We start from the raw sequence: 26178 nt of genomic DNA, 5'->3' as shown, positions 1-26178 counted from the left end.
GATCGCTAGAGGCCTAGGCCCCAAGTGGATATCCCTAAGCCTAAGGAGTTCAAGGGGACCAAGGCTACCAAGGAGGTGGACAACTTACTACAGGGGATAGGCTAGTACTTTCAAGCCATAAGCATGTAAGATGATGCTACTAAGGTAAGCATTACTTCAATGTATCTTACTGTTGTTGCCTTGTCATGGTAGAGGTGCAAGTGCAATGATGTAAAGCACGGTAGTTCTTTGATTGAAACCTGGGATGAGTTTAAAAATGAATTCAGGGAGCAATTCTACCTTAGGTATGCCAATGATGAGATGCATGGAAAGTTACACCAGTTTAATTAATAGGGTAAGATAAGGAGTATGTATAGAAATTCTCTAAATTGATATTACAGATTCAGATTTGATCGAGATCAATAGTCTTTTTACTTCATAGATGGACTCAAGCCATGGGTGAAACACAAGCTGTAGAGAAGGGGAATTAATGATCTAGCCAAAGCCATGACCACCACTGAGTCCTTGGTGGAGTTTAAGCCACAAAACAGGTTTGAGTCTTCCAAGCCCAAAGGGAAGGGCAAAGGTAAGAGGGACCAGGAATGATAGTCCAAGGGTGGAGACCGTGATCGATGAGACAAAGATAGGGACTGAGACCATTCAACCAAGGATGACCAGGAAAGGCCACCAACAAGGAAGTAGAAGGCTAGGAGAGATTAAAAGTCGATTGCTTGTTTCTTATGTGTTGCCACATATAGCACAAGATTGCCCCAGAAAGGGCAAGCTAGTTGCCATAGATAAAAGGTAAGATGAGGAGCTAGAAAAGGGGATTGCAAAGGTTGGCTTAATTATGCTAAATGCAATCCATGATAAAGGGAGCCATAAGCCAAAAGGATTGATACATGTGGATCTGTCGATTGTAGGTAAAAAAGTGAAAGATTTATTGGACATAGGAGCTTGTTCATTGTTGGTGAAGGAGCCTAAAAACTTAGACTAAAGATGCATAAGGGGATTGGTACCATTAAGACACTTAACTTTAAAGAGGTCCCAACCATTGGAGTGGTACATGGGGTAGTGCTACAACTTAGAGATTGGAAGGGGAAGGAAACCATTAAGGTAATACACTTAGATGACTATTAGTTTATTGTTGGTTTAGATTTCTTTGAGTAGATTAACACCCTTCTTGTGCCTTTTGCTTTTTACCAACTGTATATGCATTCTGGATGCATGGTGCCAATGCCTTGTACCATTAAGGCATGGGTCCAAGGTTAGGACCTAGGTGCTGTCAGCCATTCAATTTGCCAAGGTGGTGAACAAGAATGTAGACACGTTCTTGGTTGCCCTAAACTATGATAAACCTAGTGAGCTAAAAGCTAACCCCCTTGGAAGTGCTAGAGGTGCTAAAGGCTTTTAGCAATATGATGCCCATATAGTTGCCTAGTAGGCTGTCACCCAAGAGAGATGTGGACCATAAGATCAAGTTGGTGCCTGTGGCTAAGCCACCAACTAAGGCCCTTTATTGAATGTCACCCCTAGAGTTGGATGAGTTAAAGAAAAAGCTCAAAGAGGTAGTCGATGTTGGCTACATCAAGCCATCCAAGGCCTCCATATGATGCCCATGTTCTATTCCAATACAAGCATGATGGGTCCTTGTAATTGTGTATTGACTACCAGGCACTAAACAAGCTGACCATCAAGAACAAGTATCCTATCCCTTTCATTGTTGACTTGTTTGACCAACTTGGAAGCGTAAGGTGGTTCACCAAGCTGGATTTATGGTTAGGGTATTACCAAGTCAAGATCACAGAGGAAGATGAGCCTAAAACTACTTGTGTCACCTCTTATAGCTCTTACGAGTTCTTGGTTATGCCATTCAGACTCACCAATGCACTGACAACATTTTGCATTCTTATGAACAAGATATTGCAACCATTCCTTGATCATTTCATTATGGTTTATCTTGACAATGTTGTGATCTATAGCCAAACATCGAAAGAGCATATCAACCACTTGAGGTAGGTGTTCTAGGTTCAGTAGGAAATGAACTATTCATAAAAAAGGAAAAGTGCTCATTTGGCCAATTAGAGGTACAATTTGTAGGCCACATAGTGAGAGGTGGCAAGATATGCATAGATGCTAGCAAGGTCTGTGTAATCCTGGATTAGGAATCACTAGCAAAGGTCACTAAGTTAAGATCATTCCTTGGGTTGGTTAACTACTATCTATGTTTCATCAAAGACCACTCATCCATCACCACGCCATTAACTAACTTGCTCAAAAAGGGGAAAGTATGGGACTAGAGCACTAAATGCTAGTAGGTTTTTGATTAGTTAAAGTGAATAGTGATCAAAAAGCTAGTCTTAGCCATGCTAGACCATGCTAAACTGTATAAGGTGCATACAGATGCATCAAACTTTGCAATTAAAGGCATGCTGATGCAGAAAAACCATTCGATTGTATTTAAGAGCCAAAAGTTTAATGACACCAAGCACAGATACATAGTCCAGGAAAAATAGATGATAGCAATGGTGCACTACTTGCACACTTGGTGGCACTCTCTTTTAGGATTGATGTTTACGGTCAAAACTAACAACCTTACAACTAGTTACTTTCAAGCACAGAAGAAGCTGTCCCTCAAGTAGGCCCAGTGGCATGACTTTTTTGTAGAATTTGATTATAGATTGGAGTACAAGCCTAGGCATGCAAATATAGTGGCCGATGCCCTTAAACAAAAAATGAGCCTTGCTGCCATCAACGAACCAGAAAGGTCATTAGTGCCATACATCATAGAAGGGCTATCCTATGATCCTAAAACAAAGACTCTTATCAACCATGCCAAGCAAGTAAAACTAGGTGGTTTTGGCTGAAAGATGGTTTATTATACACTAGAGGTAATCAGTTATTTATGTCATAGCATGAGAAACTCCACAGGAAGGTGATGCAAAAGTACCATGATTCAAAGTGGGCTGGTCACCCGAGCATGCTCTGTATTTTAGCCTTATTAGAGGATCGATAGTACTGGTCACACATGAGGGATGATGTCAAGGCCTATGTGAAAACCTATCTTATGTGCTAGTAGGACAAAGTAGAGCTCAAGCTATCAGCCAGTCTCTTGGAGCCTTTTTCCATACAAGAATGACCATGGGAAAAGGTCATTCTAGACTTCATAGTTAGTCTACCTAAGGTGGATGGGTTTGAGGGCATTATGGTAGTGGTGGGCAAATTTTCTAAGTATGGGACTTTCATTCCAATAACCAAGGAGTGCCCAATAGAGGAGGTAGCCCATTTGTTCTTGAAAAACATGGTGAAGTACTAGGAAGTATCACAGACCATTGTTAGTGATCGAGATGGGTGATTCACAATGTGATTTTGGACTGAGTTATTCAAGCTGTTAGGGTTAGACTTGAACTTTTCCATCAACATGCATCCTCAAGCCGATGGGCAAATCAAATGAGTAAATAGACTATTAGAGGTCCACCTTAGGCAATATGTGAGTGCCTCACAAAGTGACTGGCCCAAACTGCTTAAGGTAGCCTAGTTCTCATACAACTTGTAGCAGAGTGAAGCAATGAACCAAAACCCTTTTGAGATGATGATAGTGTAGCAGCTGCTAACACCAGATTCAATTGTAGTAGGTTACACAGGGCCTAATCTAGTAGCATATAAGTTTGCCAAGGCTTGGCAGGAGCAAGCCAACCTAGCTAAAGTCTATCTGCACAAAGTAACAAAAAAGTCCAAGAAGTGGGCAGACCAAAAAATGAGGGAAGTGCAGTTCCAAGTGGGGTACTTGGATTTGGTGAAGCTACATCCTATCATGTGTAATGAGGGCCTACAGGCTTAGTTTGGAGGTATAAGGGACCTTTCAAAGTTTTTAAGAGGGTAAGCAAGGTTGGCTACAAGCTGAATATGCCACTAAAGCTAAAAATACACCCAGTATTCCATGTTTGCATGCTCAAGCTATTCCATGAAGACTAGGGGATCTAGGGTGCGTAGAGTCAAAGTGTGCACCACTGGGAGTAAAAGCCTTATACAAGAAGGAGCTCCAACATATTCTTGCTAACCAATCACGAGGTGGTAGAGTTATAAACTAAGACAAGTACTTGGTGCAATGGAAAGGTCTTCCAAACAATAAAGCTAATTGGAACCAGCTAAAGACCTATGGCAGTTCTAAGACCAAATTAGGCACTTTTACACAAAGTGTGTGACAAGGGCATCACGAGATTAGGTGAGAGAAAATGTCATGCCTCGGGCAGGTGCACTAAGAGCTAAGAACCGTGCTTCAGCGGCCAAGGCTCGAGCACCAGAGATAGAGATGGGGGTTCATGCAATAATCATGGTAGAAGCATCTAGATCACATACCCAATAGTCCAGCTTGCCTATAGCACTAAGACAAGGCCTACAACATGCTTACACCACATCCAGGTGGGCCCAAAAGAGTAGGGCTAAACCAAAATTATCTAGAAGCCTTCAAGATCTATAGCACACAGACGATGACTAGTTCATTCTTTAGGATCAAGATGTAATCTATGCAATATGTGTTTTTTAATTTCAATTTGAAATTGTAGTCCCTTGATATTAGAAAGTACTAGAGAAAGGGCCTTAACTATAAATAAAAGGCCACCCCACCCTCATTTGTAAGCATTAACCATTAAGTGATATACAGAGCATTCTAGCATTCCCTTGTGTTCTTAGCTTGCATATTCTACCATTCAATGTTGGTTTTGTGCCCAAATGCTTGTTTCATAGGTTGACTTAGGCATATGGAGTCAATTCATAGTCTAAGGCTACACAGAGTTTGGCTTAAGACTAGAGCCCATGACACTGGCACTTGGTATGGCATGTGTACCATGACCCTCCCACGTAAGGTACTTGTCTACCCCTTGATTTCCATTGGTGCCAAATGAAACTTGACATATGTGTCATTGGCTCTGGTCTTAAGCCAAACTCTATGCTACCTTGGATAGGGAATTGACTCTGCATGCCTAAGTCATCTTATAAAACTCAAGTGCTTAGCATAATTCCAGCTATTCAAACTTGTCCTGCAGTATCGAGACTTTTAGAAGCCCACAAATCTGATTTGAACTATGACTATATTTAGGCATGCCCGCACCTAGGTCTGAATGTGTCCCTATCCATCACTTAGTAGCACCCATACCTAGGCCTAGCTCAATTTTGCTAAACTTGAACACCATGCCTGAGACTCTTAAGTCTTGATCATTACCATACCATTGTTTCAGGCTAGTTCCTTATGACTTGGGCTTTCAATAGGCCTCAAGGCTAGGTCCCCTTCATTGTCGAACCTTGTCCTATGAGAACCGATTGGCATGGACTAACTTATAGACCATGACACATACACTGCCTTGACCACTATTGGGACATGTTGGCCCTTTATCTTTGCATAAGCTTTGATGACCATCGACATATGCTAGACTTTTGTGTAGGCAGTTCCCTTGAACACTATTGGCATAGGCTGGGCTACACACCACACGTGAGTATCCTAGGCCTGAGCTATGCACCATGCATAACATGACCAGGCAGTGGGTGGGTTCTAGTACAACTTCATATTTCTGCTGTGCCAATGCCATTATTATGGCTTGTAAATTCATACAAGCACTCACCAATGTTCATATCTAGGCCTGGCTTAATTCTGCCTAACATAAACACCATGCCTAAACCTTTTAAGTCTTGATCATTGCTTATACCATTGTACTGGGCTATTTCCCTATGACTTGGGCCTTTAGTAGGCCTCAAAGACTGGTCTCCTTGGCTGTCAAACCCTATCTCGCTAGAACCTCAGGGTATGGACTAGTTTGCGAACCATGATACATCTACATGCCTTGACCACCATTGGGACATGTTGGCCCTTGGTCTCAGCACATGCTTAAACCACCAATGGCACATAATGGTCCTTTGTGCAAGCAGTTCCCTTGAACATCATCGGAACATGTTGGGCCATGCACCACGTATGGGTATCCTAAGCCTAGGATGTGCACCATATGCACCTCGATCAGGCAATAGGTAGGTTCAAGCACATCTATGTATTTTTGCTATGTGAATGCCTTTTTTATGGATTGCAAATTCATTTAGTGTTCTCCTAAGCCTTCATATGAAGTTTCATGACAAGATGACTTATTTTTCTATTTTTCATGATTTTTAAAAAATTTTACAGTTTAAAATTTTTTTTAAAATTTTTATAGAAAGAGTTTTGGCCCCAAATTTGGTATACGTGATCCTAGCATTTTTTTAACATCTACAAAAAAATTTAGCTAAAAAGTCGAAGTGTAAAAGATTTTGTGGCCATTTGAAAAAAGCCTTCCAATTTCAAACACTTAAATGGCTACTAGCTATAAACCTATAAAAGGTCTAATGCTTTTTAAAAGAGTGTGAGTTGTTAAGGTTTCTTGAGGGTTAGGGGGCTAATATAAGGGTCAAGGACCAGTACCCTTGGCACATCATGTTCATACACCTTCTGGCCCCCAACCTTCAATCATCAGAACCTCCAATCCTGCTAGTCAAGTTTTTCAGCAATGCTCCTGTGATGGTGCCCGAGCTAAAAAAATATGGCACTAGCACATGTCCAAGCCTAGCATGTGCATCATGGCCTAGAATCAAACTTTAGCTAGGGCTGTAACCATTAATGGCTGATGTTGATGCATGCTATATGGTGTTGGGAAATGCGTTGACCATCATCGACACAAGCTGGCATTTGGTATAGGCATTTACCAATACCACCATCAACACAAGTCAGCCTTCAGTACGGGCAATTACCTCAACCACCATTAGCATATGTTGGACCACCATCAACACATACTAGCCTTTGGTATGGGTAATTGCCTCAACCATCATTGGCATAAGCTAGCCCTCAGTGTGGGCACATGCATTGATCAACATTGACAAAATATGAACCTAGTGTGGGCACATGCCTCTATTAGCATTGGTAGAAAGATGGCCCTTAGTGTGGACAGCTACCTTGAACATCATCACCACATGCTGGGCCTTGGTATGGGCACAAGCCTTGACCACTATCGGCACCAACAGACCTTTGGTGTGGAATATGCCTGTTTGAAACAAGTGTCCTCATTTTAGACACTTTAATGTCTACTACTAGCAGATTTGTAAAATCTCTCATACTTTTTAAATGATGGTTGTATGGGCCTTTCTTTCTTCTCACGTGGGGAGTAGGTGGGTATGGTGGGCCTATCATTAAGTACATCCATGACAATGTCCTTGGAGAAAAATCTAGGCCTTTCATACGTTCTAGCCATTTTTTTGATGATTGGTTGCTCTAGTGACTCGTAGGCACCCATGGCCTAGATCAGTTGACATGCATGTGAAAAAAAGGCTCGGTTATGCCAAGCTCAAGCCCATGCTTGTGGTTGATGCTACCCTAAACCCCAAACCAAGTCCCTAAATTAGGCAATAGCTCAATAGGGTAGTGCATGTAGAAGCTGTGGTTGTAGGCTTGGCTTAGGCAAGTCTCTAGGGTATTTGGTAGTCTAGTGGTCCCTTCTAATCAACCATAAAAATGCCTTGGCCTGGCCAAGCTTGTGGACACAACTGATGCTACTTAAGACCCCAGAAACAAGTCCTTGAATCGGGTAACATCCCCCTAAGGTGTTGACAGCTGAGTTTGTGTATGCAGTCTTGGCCAGACAAAACATTAGTGGTGTCATGCCTTTGTTACTTGTTGGATGGCAAGGGCACTCTCGTGGCCCTTGCTTGTGTTTTTCCCATGCCAAGTGGTTATGGTATGGCTTTGTACGTCGTTTCCTCTGCTTGCTCGTCAAGTAATCAATCGAGTGCATTATGGACCAATGTGCATTGATGCTACCACTTGTACGCAATGGGCATAGGAGTGGTGCTATGGTTGCACATGTTGACAGTCTCCATGCTCAATGCATTGAATTGTTGACCCATCATCCTCTTCAATATCCCCAATGTGGTCATCGTACCTTACGGGTGCAATCGGGATTGTGTGCTGTATATCTACAATGATGGAAACTGGATGTCTTGCCATCCCTCATCCATCTTATGTCTTTAGGGGCTATAGGTCAGACCTCATTCATGCCATATGTCCTAAGTATGCCACGGTTGCATTGGTGCATTGGTGCATTGGTGTTTGATCATACTCTCGGATGCGAAATATTTTATGGGCGTGAGCTCTTGGCCCTTGTTCATTTGATGCTATGCATTTCATGTGCTTGACATTTGTTCTTCGTGTTGGCTCTCTCTGCCACTCAGTTGATGCATTAAGCCCATACAGTGCCAATGTCTTGAAGGAAAGCTATCTAGTTGATCTTACCAGTCGTCATATGCTTGTCTCAAGGATTAAGCGATGTATGTGTAAGTATGAACTAATTCAGATTGTGAAACTATGAATGGCTCGTTAAATCAATTATTATTTGTTTGATGGTATCTACTACTTGAATAACTATAGTAATTCTAAAGCTAATAGGTGTAACAAAACTTAACTTCTAGAAGGGATGCATTTATTAGATAAAAAGTCAATACTGGCTTTGCCCTTGCTTTGATAATTCATGATAACTTGATAGATCACATGGCCTTTGTGCCAGTGACACATTATTCAAATTTCTACCCTATCAACTTTTAATGGTATGATAATGGCCTATTATGGAAGTGACGGGTGATGAGTGATGGAGAATTAGGTTTGATTCTAGAGACGAAGCCTGAAAAATGACTACCACATCCAAGGAAGGTAATAGGTGCACAAATTACTCAATCTTGACATAAGGAGGTAGTGATAATAAATAACAATACTAGGCTTTGTGAGTTTGGTAATTGGAATGAGTACAATCTAAATCCTTTTATGAGGATCCATTGGAGAGAAAGTATGGTGCCAGTAGCCACGGTAATTCTAGCTCCAATAGCATATATTTAAGTTATTATAGTTAAAAAGCTTGTAGTTAGAACTAGGGTTGGGTCATCCAATCTACCTCATAGTGGGCATCAGTCTACTCATCCCTACTACTGACGATGCACTCCTGGCCTTAACTAGCTAGGCCATTCCTCTAGCGCTATTACTTTGAAGAAATTAAAGTGCTCAAAGCAGGCCTATGCTTATAAACATTAAATTGGATAACATCATAAGATTTCAGTCCTATTATGTTGGCATTTGAGATCAGAGTAATGATTAACAAGGACAGTCAAGGGCATTCGTATTTCATTGTCAAAAGTGAAATTCTTGGATTTAAGAAAGATAAACAATTGTGATGCCAAGGCATTAATCAAGAATGAAAGTTAGGTGCTTAAAAATGATCAGATACCATCCTAGTCTAAACCATAAACTATGCCAACCAGGGATCACCAGATGTTATTTTTAGGACCTTGTCGGCACCTTATAAAAAATCAAAGTCTTTGGGTTCTACGAAGAGTATGGTCATAAGGCTAAAACTTAAAGGAATTGATGGAAGGACACCACCAGAAGTGGAGCCTACAGCTTAATTTAGCTCAACATAGGGAAACTTACCAAGTTTAGATATAATAAGGATTGAGAGATTGAGAGCTCTTTCTTAATTCTATGGGTAGTGGTGCATGGCTATTCTTAGTTGGTGGAGCGATTTGTCTATTAATTCCATTAACAAATGAGACCTCAACTTGCTAACTAGCTACATGGAGGTGATCCTTTGTCGCTAGCTTCTTAAAGGGACAATAGCCATTTAAGCCAAGGAAGTTTGAGGCAATAATATGTCTGTGATGCACTTAGATGTTCTAGGCTGCACGTGCATTACACTGATGTATTTAATGAGTCTAGAGCCTTGGTTGATAAGTCCAATGTCATGAGCTAAACTTTCCCTTAGTGAAGCAATAGGCCATGTGGCACTTGGATGGATGCTTCCACACAAGTCAGCTAAGAGTAGCCTAATATCTGAATAGGCAACAAGCAAGCGACAAGTTAATCTCAAGCATACATAACTATATACACATATCAAGGCAAAATGGGAGCACATCAAGGCAACACTAGGGGTTCCCAAATAAAAAAATATTTTATTAATATAAAATATAGTGCATCAAGTGTTTCCCACCATCATCAGGGCCAAAAAGGCAACCTTAGATGGGTGATCTAGCACATACCTTAACTAGTGAGGTAGCCTAATAATATGCTGACTGCTCACCCCCTCTAAAGAGTAAATGAAATTTTATAACTATGCAACCAATAAACATTACAATGTTTGAAATGGGAACATTTTTCCTAGCATATGAGATCTATCCTCCCCCTTTGGCAACTCTACCCCATCATGGCCCTATACATGAATGGCTTATGACAACCTAAGCCTGGTCATGGCCCTATACAATGTTGGCTCATGACATCCTCCCCCACCTATTCTATCAATGTCATCATTAATTTGCTAGCCTAGAATTCTTCAATTTTCCACTTGAATGCTCGAAGGTCATGCTCTTTTTACCAGTTGGTTTCTTCTAGTCTTAAGCCTTTCCACTTCACTAAGTACTTATGCATTATTCTTTGAGATACCTCGGATACCTTATCCACTAAAATCTCTTCAACTTGATGTTCTGATGATGGATTTATGGAGATGTTAGCCCTAGTTGACTCCTTACGACTTACATTTATAGGATCTGCATGCAAAGGCTAAAAGTTGCACACATCAAACACTGGGTGCACCTTTATCCATCTTGGTGGGTCGATTTTGTAAAAGGCATTCCCCACTTTGGAAAAGATCTTCACCGGACCCTTATATTTATGCAATAATCTATGATCCCATTTTTTTAAGAATTTGGTTTGTTCAGGCACTAGTCTGAGAAGAACAAGATCACCAACTTTGAATTGTTATACTCTATTACCCTTATCTGCCCACTTCTTCATGTGCTTTGATGCCTTCTTCAAGTATGCTTGTGCAATCTCTATATTTTATTTCTATTCTTTGTTGAGGTTAAAGGCTCACGGATTCTTTTCTCTATATGGCTTAAGAGAGGTATGAGATAGTCTAGGTTGTTGCCTTATGACCACTTCAAATGGACTCTTATTTGTAGAAGAACACTTATTGGAATTAAAATAGAGCTGAGCAACATCTAATAATGAAGGTCAATTCTTCTAATTAGCTTGAACAAAGTGTCTTAAGTATTCTTCCAACAACCCATTGAATCGCTCAGTTTGACCATCGATTTACGAGTGATAGCTTAAAGAGATGTTGAGTTAAGACCCTAATATCTTGAAAGTTCTCTCCAGAATGACCCCATGAATCTTGGATCCCTGTCACTAACAATGTTTTGAGGAAGGCCCCAATATTTGATTACATGTTTAAACATTAGTCAAGCTGTATCTTTCATAATGCAATATTTTTGGGTGGGAATAAATGTGGCATACTTTGAAAAATGATCAATCATCACCAAAACAGACCCGAGGTCACCAACTTTAAGAAGGTCTGATATGAAGCCAAGAGAGATACTTTCCCAAGGTCTTGTAGGTACAAGTAGTGGTTCAAGTAAACCAGCTAGTTTCTTCTTTTCAACTTTATCTACTGGCAAATGAGGTAAGTCTTCGTATAGTCCACATATCTTGCCATATATGCAACCAATAATAGCTTAGTTTCAATAATGCCAAAGTATGTTGCCAACCCGGGTGCCTCACCCATGAGGTGTCATGACATTCCCTCATTAGTATTTGTCTCAGACCTCTTACTTTCGGTGTAAACAATCGAGGGCCCTTTGTCAATAAGACCCTATTTTCCTACCAAAATTACTTGGACTTCCCTTTTTCTACTAACAACAGGATGGCACTGGCCTATGGCTCTTTTCCCAAATTATCTTCAATTAGTTTATGGACATCTATTGTGACGTTACTAGCTACCATTGGGGCAATTCTCCTGAGGTTAGTCTACTCTACTTGTCTACTCAATGCATTGGCCACTTGATTGCTTATTCCAGCTTTGTGTTCAAAACAAAATTCAAATTCAACTAGAAATTCCTACCACCTAGCTTGCTTAACTATGAGCCCTGGTTGGGTGAGAAAATGACTAACTATCGCATTTTTTGTCTTCACGATGAAGTGTGAACCTAAAAAATAGTGCTACCAAGTTCTCAGACAATGAATTACTACTAGAAGCTTTTTCTCTTAACTTGTATATCTCATTTCAGCTTAACTTAACTTTCTACTTTCAAATGCTATTAGGTGTCGTTCTTGTAAAAGCACTCCCCCAACAGAAAAGTTAGATGCATCTATTTGAACTTCAAAAGGTTTTTCAATATCAAGGAGAGCAAATATAGGGTCTTTTATAATAGCTTTCTTTAATCCCTCAAAAGCCTTTTAACATTCACTTGTCCAACACTATTTATGCTACTTTTTTAATAGCTTAATAAGGGCAGTGGTTCTACGAGAGTTCCGTTCTACAAATCTTCTATAATAATTGGCCAATCCCAAAAATGAGTGGAGTTCACTAACATTCTTCAGTGTTGCCCACTCCTTAATTGCCCTAACTTTTTCCATATCTATTCGAATATGGCTTTGTTCAATAATGTGGCCTAAGAAGTGAATTCATGTTTGAGCAAATGGATATTTCTCTCTTTTAACATACAACTGGTGGTCTTGTAATCTTTGGAACACAAGACGTAGGTGTTCTTGGTGCTCTTCCAAGGTAGAACTATACATCACTATGTCATCTAAATAAATGACAACAAACTTGTCAAGATAGTCTTAGAGCATCTAATTTATCAAGGTACAAAATGTGGCAAGGGCATTAGTCGATCCAAAAGGCATAACAAGAAATTCAAATGCACCATACCATGTCACATAAGTGGTTTTTGGCTCATCTCCTTCAACAACTCTAACCTGATGATAGCCAAATCTTAAGTCCAATTTGGAAAAATACTTAGTTGATCAAACAAATCTACAATAAGGGGAATGGGATATTTATTTCTCACAGTGACTTTGTTCAAGGCCCTATAGTCCACACATAACCATAAACTTCCATCATGCTTTCTTTGAAATAACACAGGTGTTCCAAAGGGTGCCTTCGATGACCTGATGAACTTGGCCTATAAAAGCTCATCTAATTGTTTTCTCAATTAAGCCAACTCTGGTGGAGCCATGTGGTATAGGGCTCTAGAAGGTGGTTTGACTCCTGGGAGAAGTTAAATCTCATGGTTCACCAATCTTTAAAGAGGTGCGACCTTAGGCAATTACTTTGGCATCACATTCCCAAACTCTTCCAACACCTTTTTCACCCCATTGGGTATTAGTTCTAACTCAATCCCTTCCTTATAGATTGACATGGCCACATAAAAGGGCCCCTCTCTCTTTACCCTTTTCTTAAATTGTAATGATAAAATCATTTTCTTCCCACTTTTAGAAAAGATCATGGCTGGCACAACACACGAGCGTTCCCTTAAGAACAGTAGACAACTAGTAGCGGGGATGAAGATCACCTAAGCCAACATCATGAAGTCCAATCCGAGGACAACATCAAAGTCATCCATGGAGGAGATCGTGAAGTCTACCTTTCCTTCTTATGGCCCCAACTTGGTCATCACACTCTTTGAGTTTCCACTGATTGTAAAGGTTGGCAAATTAACCGCTTTCATTTGCCCACAATCCTTAATAACCTTGAGAACACACCTCTTTGCTTCCTCTGGTGTGATGAAGGTATCGATTGCACCCATATCTACCATGGCCCTTGTGGTCTTTCCATTGAGTACTAGATCCATATGCCTCAAGCCTCTGCTAGGTTTTTTCTTTATCATGTTTAGTTGGGTACAGAGGGCATTAAGGAATCGCATTGAGCCTATCATGGCTGGCTCTTCTTCAGCTTCTTTGACTATCTCAGGTACTTTCATGGACTCTTAAGATGAGGCTCTTAAAGCATTAAAGGCACCTATATATGGGCATTCAACCACTCGATGTAGCTTCTGGCATAGGAAGCAAGCTAACAGTTGCCTCGGCTTGAAATTCACTACATTTTTTACCTTGGGTTGGGTATTATCTCGACCAAAGGGCCTCTTATCTGATCCTCCATTGAAGGGTTGGTCTGCTCTAGCCATCTTTCTTCCACTCCCAAAGTTAGAGTTACTGCCACCTGATGGAGGATTTTTATTTTGAGGAGCCATCATTATAATTATGAAGACATTTTGTAGTAGCCATGGTTGTGGCCACATCTTGCACATTTTATCTTCATAGTTCCATCTTGGCCCAAGGTTTGAGGCCTTCAAGGAAGTAGAACATCTTATCCTTTTTAGACTTGTCTCTAACATCCAACATCAGGGCAAAAAAGCTCTTCACAAACTCTCGCATTATTTCTATTTGCATCAATTTTCAAAGCTTCCTTTGGGCCATATACCCCACATTCTCAAGGAAGAATTGGTTTTTCAATTCTTGTTTAAGATCCACCTAAGTTTTAATAGGGCATTCATCATTTATAAATTTTGAATGCCACCATAGCTTGTCATCCCTTGCAAGGTTCATCGATGCCATTCTAACCTTATCCTCCTCTGATTTAGTATGCATAACTTGAAAGTATTGTTCCATGTCAAATAGGAAGTTCTTAAGCACTTCGGCATCTATTGCGCCCTCATAAAATCAAGGCTCCAACACCTTAGCCCTTTTCTCTTTTTCCATTGAGCTAGAACTTGACCTGACCAAAGCCATCTATGGAATGCTCACTTGGGCCCTGAGCTCCTCAAACTCTTTTTAAAGGACATTCAAGGCATCTCTAACCTCCTTACCCAAGCTATCTAGAGTATTGGAAAACTCCCACTGGGTTGTCCCAATCTCTCTTCATCAATCATTAGTTACCACATAAGCTTTTAGGGTAGCCACTACGGCCTCAAGTCCTTAATCTTCTGTTGGTCACTGAATCCACCACTCATGGCCATTTTATCAATTCTTTAGCACTTTTCAACCTGCTCTGATACCACATGTCACGGGCTAAGCTTTCCTTCTGTGAAGTAATAGGTCATGTGGCACTTGGATTGACGCTTCCACACAAGTCAGCCAAGAGTAGTTTGATATCTGAATAGGCAACAATAAGCCACAAATTAATCTCAAGCATACATAACTATATACACATATTAAGGCAAAATAGGATCACATCAAGGTGACACTCGGGGTTCCTAAATAAAAGAAATATTTTATTAATATAAAAAATAGTACATCGAGTCTTTCCCACCATATCGGGGTAGAGGGGTAGCCCTAGATGGGTGATCTAGTGTATACCTTAACCAGTGAGGCAGCCCAATAATACACCAATTGCTTACCCCCTCTAAAGGGCAAATGAGATTTTATAGCTATGCTACCAATAACCATTACAATGTTTGAAATTGAGACATTTTTCCTAACACATGAGATCTACTCTCCCCTCTTGGCACTTCTGCCCCATCATGACCCTATACATGGGTGGCTCATAACAACCTAAGTCTAGTCATGGCCCTACACAAGGTTGGCTCATGACACTAGGGTAATTTTTGAAATTTCATCATGATGGGGATAGATCATTGCAATTGTTGGCCTTTAATGAGAAATTCCTAGTAAGCATGAGTCATCAGCCTATGTTGAATACTCATTGCCCTTTGTACACACCGCCCATTACTTCTGTTGATTGAATGGTCTGACAAAGTGTTGGGATTGTAGCAACATAGATGGTTTGCTGCCCATAACATCGTAAGAAGTCCATTAAACCTTATCATTAGAGGAAGAAGAAGTCTTAATAAGATTTTTAAAGGTGAACTTGTAAAAGGATCATTGTCGAAACCCACTCAATGAATGATGCTTGAATGCGTTAATGAAACACTAAGGGGATGAGGGTTCCTCTATGCCTTGAGCCTTTTTTAGCCTCAAGCAAGGACAACAGTCACTTTGTTTCACCTCTCGAGTGGGTGAAATGATCGACATCATTGTTTATGGCCAAATAACAAACCTTCGAGGTGAATCGATCCAAGGAATTAGAATGAAAAAGAGCACATGTGCAATCGCTATCCCATTGCAGTGCATGCTTGGATGGCACCATAACTCTTTTTATTGTGAAAAACCAAAACGACTCTTAGCAATTGATATTTTAGCTCTCACATCGATGAAAAATGTAGCAAAATGTGATACTTGGTAGAATCCTTTGTAGATGACTTAAAGACATGATGGGGTATCATATATGGCAGAGTGGCCTTGTTGCCATGATCCACTGAGATTCAGCCCTTTGTCACTTTGATTCATCCCTCCCCCTTCTGTACCCATCAAAGCTCTCTCACTTCATTCTTTTACATCGTACCTCTTTGGGGTTGGGAATAAATGGTGTTCTCTATTGCAACTGATTTGCTCAGCTGATGAAATCCCTCCCTCAAGCATCCAAGTAGACGACAAATAAATGCCCTCGATATTTGTTACAGGGATAACTTACCCTCAGTGTGGGCACTTATCTAAAACTCCTTTTGCCCCCACATGCTGGCCCTTGGTGCAGGCGACTTGTTGCCTCAAATAGCATCACTAGATATTGGCTCATTGTTACTTAGACACCATCTGTAAATGTTAGCCCCTTGGTGCAAACAAGATGTTACCCTGGACACCATCGTTAGATGCTAACACTTGGTGCAGGCACTTGTTTCGACCACCATCCGTGCAAGTGGGCCCATGGTATGAGTTATTGCTTCAGATATTTCTTTGGTAGATGTTGGCACTTAGTGTGGCATGTGTATGGTGTCCTTCCAACCCAAGCCCTTATTTGCCCCTCAATCTCTATTGGTACCAAATGATGCTTGATGCATGTGTCACCATCTCTGGTTTTAAGCCAAACTTTGTGTGGCCTTGGATAAGGAATTAATATGCCTACCTAAGTCAACTAACAAAACTCAAGTGCTCAGCATAATTCTAACTTGTCAAACATTAACCTGTAGTGTCGGGCCTTCAAAAAGCCACAAATTTGATCCAAACCACAATTATTATTCAAGCATGCATACACTTGGGTCTAACCATGCACCTATGCCTCGATCATCAGTGCCTACACCTAGGTCTAACTATATCCTCGCGCATCACACATTAGCACCTGCACTTGGGCCTAGCTTAATTCTACTAAACTTGAACATCGTGCCTAAGACTCTACTATCTTAATCACTACCAATACCATTGTTTCCTAGTCTTCCTAGCTATCATATCTTATCCTGCTAGAACGCCTAAGCATGGACTAGCTTACGAACTATGATATATTTACATACCTTGACCATCATTAGGACATGTTGGCTTTTGGTCTTGGCACATGCTTCGACCAACATCAACATATATGGGCCTTTTATACAGGTAGTTCCATTGAAATGATCGATACATGCTGGGACATGCACCGTGCATGGGTATCCTAGGCTTGAGCCATATAACATGTGCAACACAACCAAGACAATGGGTGGGTTCAAGTTCATCTTCATATTTTTACAGTGCCATTTTTATGGGTTATAAATTCATAGAAGCACTCACTAGCACCTGCACAAGGGCATGGTTCAATTCTACAAAACACAAACACTATGCCTATGCCTCTTGAGTCCTAATCATTGCCTATACCATTGTTTTGAGCTTGTTCCCTATGATCTGGGCCTCTAATTGGCCTCAAGGCCTGGTCTCTCTAGTTGTCAACCCTGTCTCGCTAGAACCACTAGGCATGGACTAACTTGCAAACCATGTCACATACACATGCCTTAACCACTATCAGGATATGTTAGCCCTTTATCTTGGCACATGTTTCGATCACCATTAGCACATGCTGGCCTTTTGTGTGGGTAGTTCCCTTAAACACTATTGGCACATGCTAGGGTATGCACCACGCATGGGTATTTTAGGCCTCAACCATGCACCATGTGCACCATGACCAGGCAATGGGTGGGTTCAGGCACATCTTCATATTTCTATCATGCTATGCCATTTCATTGGATTGTAAATTCATATAAGCTCTCACTAGTACCCACACTTGGGCTTGGCTCAATTCTGTCAAGCATGGACACTGTGCTTAAGCCTCTTAAGTCCTGATCACTACTTATACCAATGTTCCTAGCTAATTCCCCATGACCTAGGCCTTTAGCAGGCCTCAAGGCTAGTCCCCCTAGTAGTTAGACCCTATCCCCCTAGAACCCCTGGGCGTGGACCAGCTTGTGTACATGCACTTGCCTTAACACCATTAGGGCATATTGGTCCATGGTCTCAGTACATGCTTTAACCACCATTGGCACATGCTTTAACCACCATTGGCACATGCTTTGACTACCATCAGTACATGCTAGGCTTTTGTGCAGGCAGTTCCCTTAAACACCATTGGCACTTGCTAGGGTGTGCATCATACATGTGTATCTTAGGCCTAGGCTGCACATCATGCACACCATGACCAGGTAATGGGTGGGTTCAAACACATCTTCATATTTTACCCTGCCAATGCCATTTTCATGGTTTGTAAATTCATATAAGTGCTCACTAGCACCCGCATCAAGGCCTATCTCAATTTTCCTAAGCATGAACACTGTGCTTGAGACTCTTGAGTCCCGATCACTACCCATACCACTGTTCCAAGCTAGTTCCCTATGACCTGGGCCTTTAGTAGGCCTCAAGGCCTGGTTCCCCTAACTATTGGACCTTATCCTACTAGAACTATTGGGCTTAGACTAGCTTGTAGTCTGTGACACATGCACATACCTCGACCATCATTGAGACATGTTGGCCCTTGGTCTTAGCACATGCATTGACCACCATTAGCATATGCTAGCCTTTTCTAAAGGTAGTTCCCTCGAACACCATTAGCATATGCTGGGTTATGTACTATGCATAGATATCCTGAGGCCACACACCATGTGCACAATGATCGAGTAGTAGGTGGTTCAAGCACATCTTCATATTTTTGTTGTGCCAATGCCATTTTTATAGCTTGTAAATTCATATAATGGTCCTTTAAGCCTTCATCTGAGGTTTCATGGCAAGATGACTTGGTTTTTATTTTTCATGATTTTTGAAATATTTTACGTTACGAGATATTTTCAAATTTTTTTAGGAGTTTTGGCCCCAAATTTTGTATACGTCATCCTAGTATTTTTTTACCATTCATAAAAATTCAGCTAAAAGATTAAAGTGTAGAAGATTTTGTAACCATTCAAAAAAAGCATCCCCATTTCATTCACTTGATTGGCTATTGGCTATAAACCTGTAAAAGCTCTTATGCTCTTTAAAGGGGTGTGAGTTGTTAAAGTTTCTTTAGAGATAAGGGGCCAATATACGAGCCAAGCAGTAGCACTCAAAATACATCATATGTGCACACTTTCCACCCACAATCATCGAAATACCCAATATCATCGGTTAGGTTCTTTGGTGGTGGTGGCCTAGGTAAAAAAATGTAGCACCAACACATACGCGAGCCCATCATGTGCATTGTGTCCTAGAATCAAAGTTTGACTAAGGCATCAACCATCAATGCCCTATGCTGGCACATGGTGTGGGCACATGCCTCAACCATTATCAGCTCAAGCTGGCTTTTGGTATAGGCACTTGCCTCAACCACCATCGGTACAAGCTGGCCCTTGGTATTCTTGTTTGAAAAATGTATCTCTATTTTAGACACTTTAATGTCTACTACTAGCATATCTATAAAATCTTTCATGCTTTTTAGGGAGTGGTTGTCTTGCCCTCTTCTCCCCCTACGAGGGGAGCAAATGTGCATGATAGGCCTATCATTGTGTACATCCATGGCAACATCCCTGGAGCAAAGTCTAGGCCATGCATGCTTTTTAGTAATTTTGTACGATGGCTATTGCTTTGATAACTGATAGGTGCCCATGGCTTCGATCGATTAGCATTCATCCACAAAAGAGGCTCGATTATGCTAAGCTCAAGCCTATGCTTAAGGTTGATGCTACCTAAAACCGTCGACCAAGTCTTTAAATCATGCAATGACTTTATGGGGTGGTGTAAGAAGAAGCTGCAATCCCAAGCTTGCCTTGGCCAAGTCTTTTAGGTATTTGGTAGTCTCATGGTCCCTTCTCATCAGCCACGAAAATGCCTTGGCTTGACCAAGCCCATGCACACAGTCGATGCTAGCCAAGACCCCAAGAATAAGTCCCTGAATCGGGCAATGTCCCGCTAATGGTAGTGGAGTTTGTGTGTGTGATCTTGGCTAGATCAAGCATTGGTGGTGTCATGCCATTATTGCTTGTTGGATGGTAAGGGTAGTCTCATGGCCCTTGCTTGTGTTTTTCCCATGCCAAATGGTTGTGGCATGGCCTCATACATCATTTCCTTTGCTCATTCATGAAGTAATCGAATAGGTGTGGACTGGTGTGTGTGGATGTTGCCACTTGTATGAAATGGGCATAAGAGTGGTGCTATGGTTACACATGTTGGTTGGCTTCATACTCTATGAATCAATTTATCGACTCATCATCCTTTTCAATCTCCCTCTATGTGGTCATCGTACCTTGGGGGTGATATCGGGATCTAGTGCCACATACTTCAATTTATGGAAATCGGGTATCTTGCCATCCTTTATCTGTTTTATGTCTTTAAGGGCTATAGGTCAAACCTCAATCGTGCCTCGTGTCCCAAGTGTGTGACCCAAATCTTCATGGTTGCATTGGTGCATCGATGTTTGTTTGTGCTCTCGAATACAAAATGTTTTGTGGGTGTAGGCTTTCAGCCCTTATTAGTCGATGCCATGCATTTCATGTGCTCAACACTTCTGCTCCATGTTGGCTCTCTCTATTGTTCGGTCAATGCATTGAGGCCCACATGGTGCCAATGTCTTGAAAAAATGCTATGTGGTTGATCTTGCCAGTTGTCAAATGCTTGTCTCAAAGATTAAGCCATGCTTGTGTACGTATGAACTATTTTAGATTGTGAAACTACGAATGGCTCATTAAATCAATTATAGTTTGGTTGATGGTATATACTATTTAGATAACAATTCTAGAGCTGATATGTGCAACAAAACCCGACTTTTGGAAAGGATGTATTTGCAAGATAAAAGGTCGATAAGGGCTTTGCGTATTACTCTAATGATTCATGATAATTCGATAGATTGCATGGCCTTTGTCCTGATGATGTATCATTTAAATTTCTACCCTATCAATTTTTAATGGTAGGAAAGTGGCCTATTATGGTGTGACAAGTGATGGAGATTGCAAAAAGAGAGCCTGAGAAATGGCTAACACATCCAAAGAAGGTAGCAGGCATGCCAATTACCCAATCCTGACATGAAGCGGTAGTGACAATAAATAACAACACTAGGCTCTATGAGTCTAGTAATCGGAATGAGTACAATCTAAATCTTTTAACGAGGATTCATTGGAGGGTAAGTTTGGTGCTAGGAACCGTGGTAATTCCGGCACCAATAATGTAATTTTAGTTGTTGTAGTTAAAAAGCTCATAGTTGGAACTAGGGTTAGGTCGTCTGGTTTACCTTACAAAGAGCATTGGTTTACTCATCCCTATTACCGATGATGCACTTCTAGCCTTACCTAGCTAGGTCATTCCTTCGATACTATTACTTTGAAGAAATTAGAGTGCTAAAAGCAAGCCTATGCTTGTATACATTAGCATGGGATAGCATCATAGGATTTTACTCCTATTATGTTAACCTTTGAGATCAAAGTAATGATTAACAAAGATAGCCGAGGGCATTTTTATTTCATAGTTAGAGGTGAAATTTTTGGATTTATGGAAGACAAACAACTATGAAAGCATTTGCCAAGGATGTTTTCATTAATCAAGAATGAACATTGGGGGCTTTAAGACAATCAGATACCATCCTAGTCTCAACCATGAATAATGCCAACTAAGGATTAACGGATGTTATTTTTAAGATTCTACCGGCACCTTATGAGAAATCAAAGTCTTTGGGTTCCAAAAAGACTATGGTTGTAAGGCTGAAACTTAAAGGAATTGACAAAAGAGCACCACTGGGAGTGAAGCCTATGGCTTAATTTGACTCAACACAAGGAAACTTACCAAGTCCAGACATAGTAAAGATTGATAAATTGAGAGCTCTTTCTTGATTCTATGGGTGGTAGCGCATGGCCGTTCTTAGTTAGTGGAGTGATTTGTCTAGTTAATTCTGTTAATGAATGAGGCCTCAGCCTACTAACTAGCTATACAGAGGTGATCCTTTGTGGCTAGCTTCTTAAAGGGACTATGGTCACTTAGGCCAAGGAAGTTTGAGGTAATAACAGGTCTGTGATGCCCTTAGACCGCACACGTGCTACATTGATGTATTCAATGAGTCTATAACCTTGGCCAATAAGCCTAGGTAATCTTTGAAATTTCATCATGATAGGGATAGATCATTACAATTATTAGTCTTTAATGAGGAATTCCTAGTAAGCACAAGTCATCAACTAGTGTTGATGATAACCCTACCCTTTGTACACACTATGCATTGCTCCTATCAATTGAATGGTCCAGTGAAGTGTTTGGATCATGACAATGTGGATGGTTCACTACCTGTCATGTTGTAAGAAGTCCACTAAACCTTATCATTTATAGGAAGGAGAAGTCATAACAAGGTTTTCATAGGTGAACCTGTGGAAGGATCTCAAAACCTACTCAATGAATAACTCACAAATGAGTTAACAAAATGCCAAAAGGGCGAGGGTGCCTCTGTGCCCCGAACCCATTCCAGCCCTCTTTGGGTGTAACGATAATTTTGTTTTGCATCCTGTGCAAGTGAAATGATCTGTATCATCACCTGTAATAGAATAACAAACCCTCAACATGAACCACACCAAGGAATTAGAATAGAATAAAGTGCGTAAGCCATTGCCATCCCATTCATGGCATGCGCAGGCAGCACTGTGACCCCTTTTGTCATGAAAAGCAAAACTAACTCTCAGTAATGGATATCTCGACTCCCACATTGATGAAGAATGCAGCAAAATGTGATACTTGGTGTGAATTGTAGAATTTCATGAGCTATCGAGTCTTTGAACACAAGTTATGCCCTAAACCATTAGGTCGAGGGCATGCCTACCTAAGTGTCATGCATTGTCACCCCTTCCAACCCCCCGCCCATCAAGCTCTGGGTGAGGGGGCAGAAGATGGCCTTTCATGATGTCGTCCGTCATGGTTGGCCTAACAGTGAGTCCCTGGCAATGATAGTGCCATGATCGTTGGTAGTAATGCTCTCGGTGTGCCTTGTCTCTAGTGATGCATAATCATTGTCCATCTAAACCCCATCAAACCCCTTACATCACTTAGTGATGCTTGCATCATGGCCCCAGGTCAGGCATGATTACCCAGTGAGTTTAAGCTTATCAATAAGTGGAGGAAAAAAAACTTACTATGATTCATCTAGTAACAGTGAACAAACCAAGAAGAGTCTAACTTGAGAATCGAGCACCCTCGATGTCTGAATTATACTTTGGAAAAGTATCTTCACCAACGAAACGAGCTTAAGTCCCTTGGAAAAGGCACCAAAGAGGGTAAAAGTCTTGTTATGCCTAGACCTTATCACACCATAAGGCATTCTTTATGACTCAGGTTGTTTGAGAATGTAACCCCAATCAGGCAATAAATTCCATCCAAGGCTAAATACGAGTGAGAGACTTATAGTGAACAAGTACCACAAGGGAAATATGAACAAAACTTTGAAAAGAGAGCCAAAGAGTGCTTGAAATTATCAAAAGGGAAAGGAATAGGGGTAGGTGATACACCCTAATTAGATGTGGAACAATGAGAGCCAATATACCCATTGGCTTATAGTGTGGATCGATGTAGGTCACAATAGTGGCCTAAGCTTGAGCTTTTGATACCCTTGTAAAGACTCATCGCAGTGATCATGGAATGTAGCACATGCCATCTTGGCATGCCTTAACACTGGTAAGCTCTTAACGTCGACCCACGGCCTCCCCATCCAGCCTATCTTGAAACATGGACTAAGGAGTTTGACATGTTTGTGAGTTAATAGGCTAAAAAACCCATAAGGTGTAAGGAAGGTCATTGGCGGGATCTTTCATAGGTGCGCTACTGACTAACCTTGATCTTTTGAAAATGGTTTAAGTGTGAACATGCCTATCAGGACCTGAAAGATGATGAACTATGCCTAAGTAAGGCAGAGCCAGAAGACACTTTGGTGGAGGCCTATAGTGATATTGACATGCAAATCATTCATCTGACTTAGGTATAGGGACAAGAGACTAATCGAACCATCTAGTAGTTGCTTCCCTCTGAGGTTTCCCTCAACATAGCTAGAGCCTTTAGCGAGTTTTATCATAATTGAAGTGACTATTTTGTTGAGCTACACCATATAATTAAGAGCTTCAAGTGTGTCATTTTTGGTAAGTAAAATTGGCAATGTGGGATGAACCAAAAGCCGGGTTATGAATACCCAACTACGCATTAACTTAAAACCCATAAAGGGTGTTGGTCTATTAAGGTAGTAGGATGGTAGTCAGAGAAGTCAAAATCTGCTAACGAGTGTGTAACAACTCATTTGTTGAATCAACTAACCCCAAAAATGGATGGCATTTGAACATGTGACCTATACCTGGTCATTGGGGCAAGGCCTGGCCCCAATGAATAAGAGGGAGTGGCAGTGATAGCACATGCTTCAACCACCATTAACACATGTTGGCTCTTTGTGCTGGCAGTTCTCTTGAACACCATTGGCATATGTTGGGTCGTGCACCACGCACGTGTATCTTGAGCCTGGGACACGCATTTTGTGCACCATGACTAAGCAGTATGTGGGTTCAGGCACATCTTCATATTCTACCATGCCAATGCCATTTTTATGGCTTGTAAATTCATATAATGGTCCCTTAAGCCTTCATGTGAAGTTTCATGGCAAGATGACTCGTTCTTTATTTTTCATGATCTTCAAAATTTTTTGTAGTTCAAGATTTTTTTAAATTTTTTTAGAAGGAGTTTTGGCCCTAAGTTTGGTATACGTGATCCTTATATTTTTTTTAGCATCCATAAAAAATTTAGCTAAAAAATCAAAGTGTAGAAGATTTTGTGGCAATTTGAAAAAAGCATTATCATTTCAAACACTTGAATGGCTATTGGTTTGGAACCTATAAAAGCTCTTATTCTCTTTAAGGGGTGTGAGTTGTCGAGGTTCCTTAGGGGATAGGGGGCTAATATAAGGGCTAAGGACCAGCACCCATCGCACATCATGTGCGCACACCTCTTAGCCCTTTACCCCCAATCACCAAAACCTTCAATGCTGTCGATGAGGTTCTCTAATGATGCTCCAGCTATGGTGCCCTAAGCAAAAAAATTTGATACTAGCACATGCCTGAGCCTAGCATGTTCACTGTGGCCCAGAATTGAAGTTCAATGAAGGCCTCAACCATCAACAGACCATGCTAGTGCATGGTGCAAGCACATGGCTCGACTATCGTTGGCACAAGCTGGCCTTTTATACCAGCACTTGCCTCAACCACCATTCACACAAGTTGGCCCTTGGTATGAGCACTTACCTTGACCACCATCAGCACATGTTGGACCACCATTTTTATATGCTGATCCTTAGTGTGGGCACATGTATCGATCAACATCGACACAATCTAGACATAGTGTGGGCACATGCCTCGATTAGCATCAATAAAAGATGGCCCTTGGTGTGGGCAGTTACCTCAAACACCATTACCACATGTTAGGCCATAGTGTGGGGAATTGTCTTGACCACCATTGACACCTGTAGACCCGAGGTATAAATATGCCTGTTCGAAAAAAGTATCCCTATTTTAAACACTTTAATGTCTACTACTAGCATATCTGTAACATCTTTCATACTTTTTAGGGTGCGGTTGTCTGGAACCCTTTCTCCCCCTAACGAGGGAAATAGCTGTGCAAGATGGGCCTATCATTACATACATCCACAACAATGTCCATGGAGCAAAATCTAGGTCTTGGCCATTTTATCCAATGACTAGTTGCTTTAGTAACCCGTAGGCACCAATGGCCTCAATAGGTTGGTGTGCATGCTAAAAAAGGGCTCAGCTATGCTGAGCTCAAGCCTGAGCTAGTAGCTAATGCTACCCCAAATCCTAGACCAAGTCCTTGAATCAGGCAATGGCTTCATAGGGTGGCGCAAGCAAAAGCTACGATTATAGTGTTGTCCTAGCCAAGTTTTTCAGGTATTTGGTAGTCTCATGGTCTTTTATCATTGACCACAAAAATGCCTTAACCTGGCTAAGTGGTGTTGTGCCATTGTTGCCTGCTAGATGGCAATGGCAGTTTATGGCCCTTTCTTATGTTTTTCCATGCCAAGTAATTTTGGCATT

The 26178-nt window shown here is 41.1% G+C and overlaps 1 non-coding gene and 3 pseudogenes across 1 annotated transcript; all 4 read left to right on the top strand.

Moving 5' to 3' along the window:
- The first annotated feature begins 8267 nt into the window (after window positions 1-8267).
- LOC149511476 (18S ribosomal RNA) lies at window positions 8268-9364 on the top strand (annotated as a pseudogene).
- An 11345-nt stretch (window positions 9365-20709) lies between these two features.
- On the top strand, window positions 20710-22488 carry LOC149511475 (18S ribosomal RNA; annotated as a pseudogene).
- Window positions 22489-22773: 285 nt separating this feature from the next.
- Window positions 22774-22929, top strand: LOC149511474 (5.8S ribosomal RNA). The gene has a single exon (XR_016333864.1). It is a non-coding gene; the product is annotated as a 5.8S ribosomal RNA (ribosomal RNA).
- Window positions 22930-23183: 254 nt separating this feature from the next.
- LOC149511473 (25S ribosomal RNA) lies at window positions 23184-24542 on the top strand (annotated as a pseudogene).
- Window positions 24543-26178: the final 1636 nt, after the last annotated feature.

Source organism: Durio zibethinus, chromosome 25 (genome assembly GCF_047325235.1).
Source record: "Durio zibethinus cultivar Kanyao isolate XHJ-2024 chromosome 25, ASM4732523v1, whole genome shotgun sequence".
Taxonomy (NCBI): domain Eukaryota; kingdom Viridiplantae; phylum Streptophyta; class Magnoliopsida; order Malvales; family Malvaceae; genus Durio; species Durio zibethinus.
Note: the sequence above shows the minus strand (reverse complement) of the source record. Positions and strands in the feature narration are given on the sequence as shown.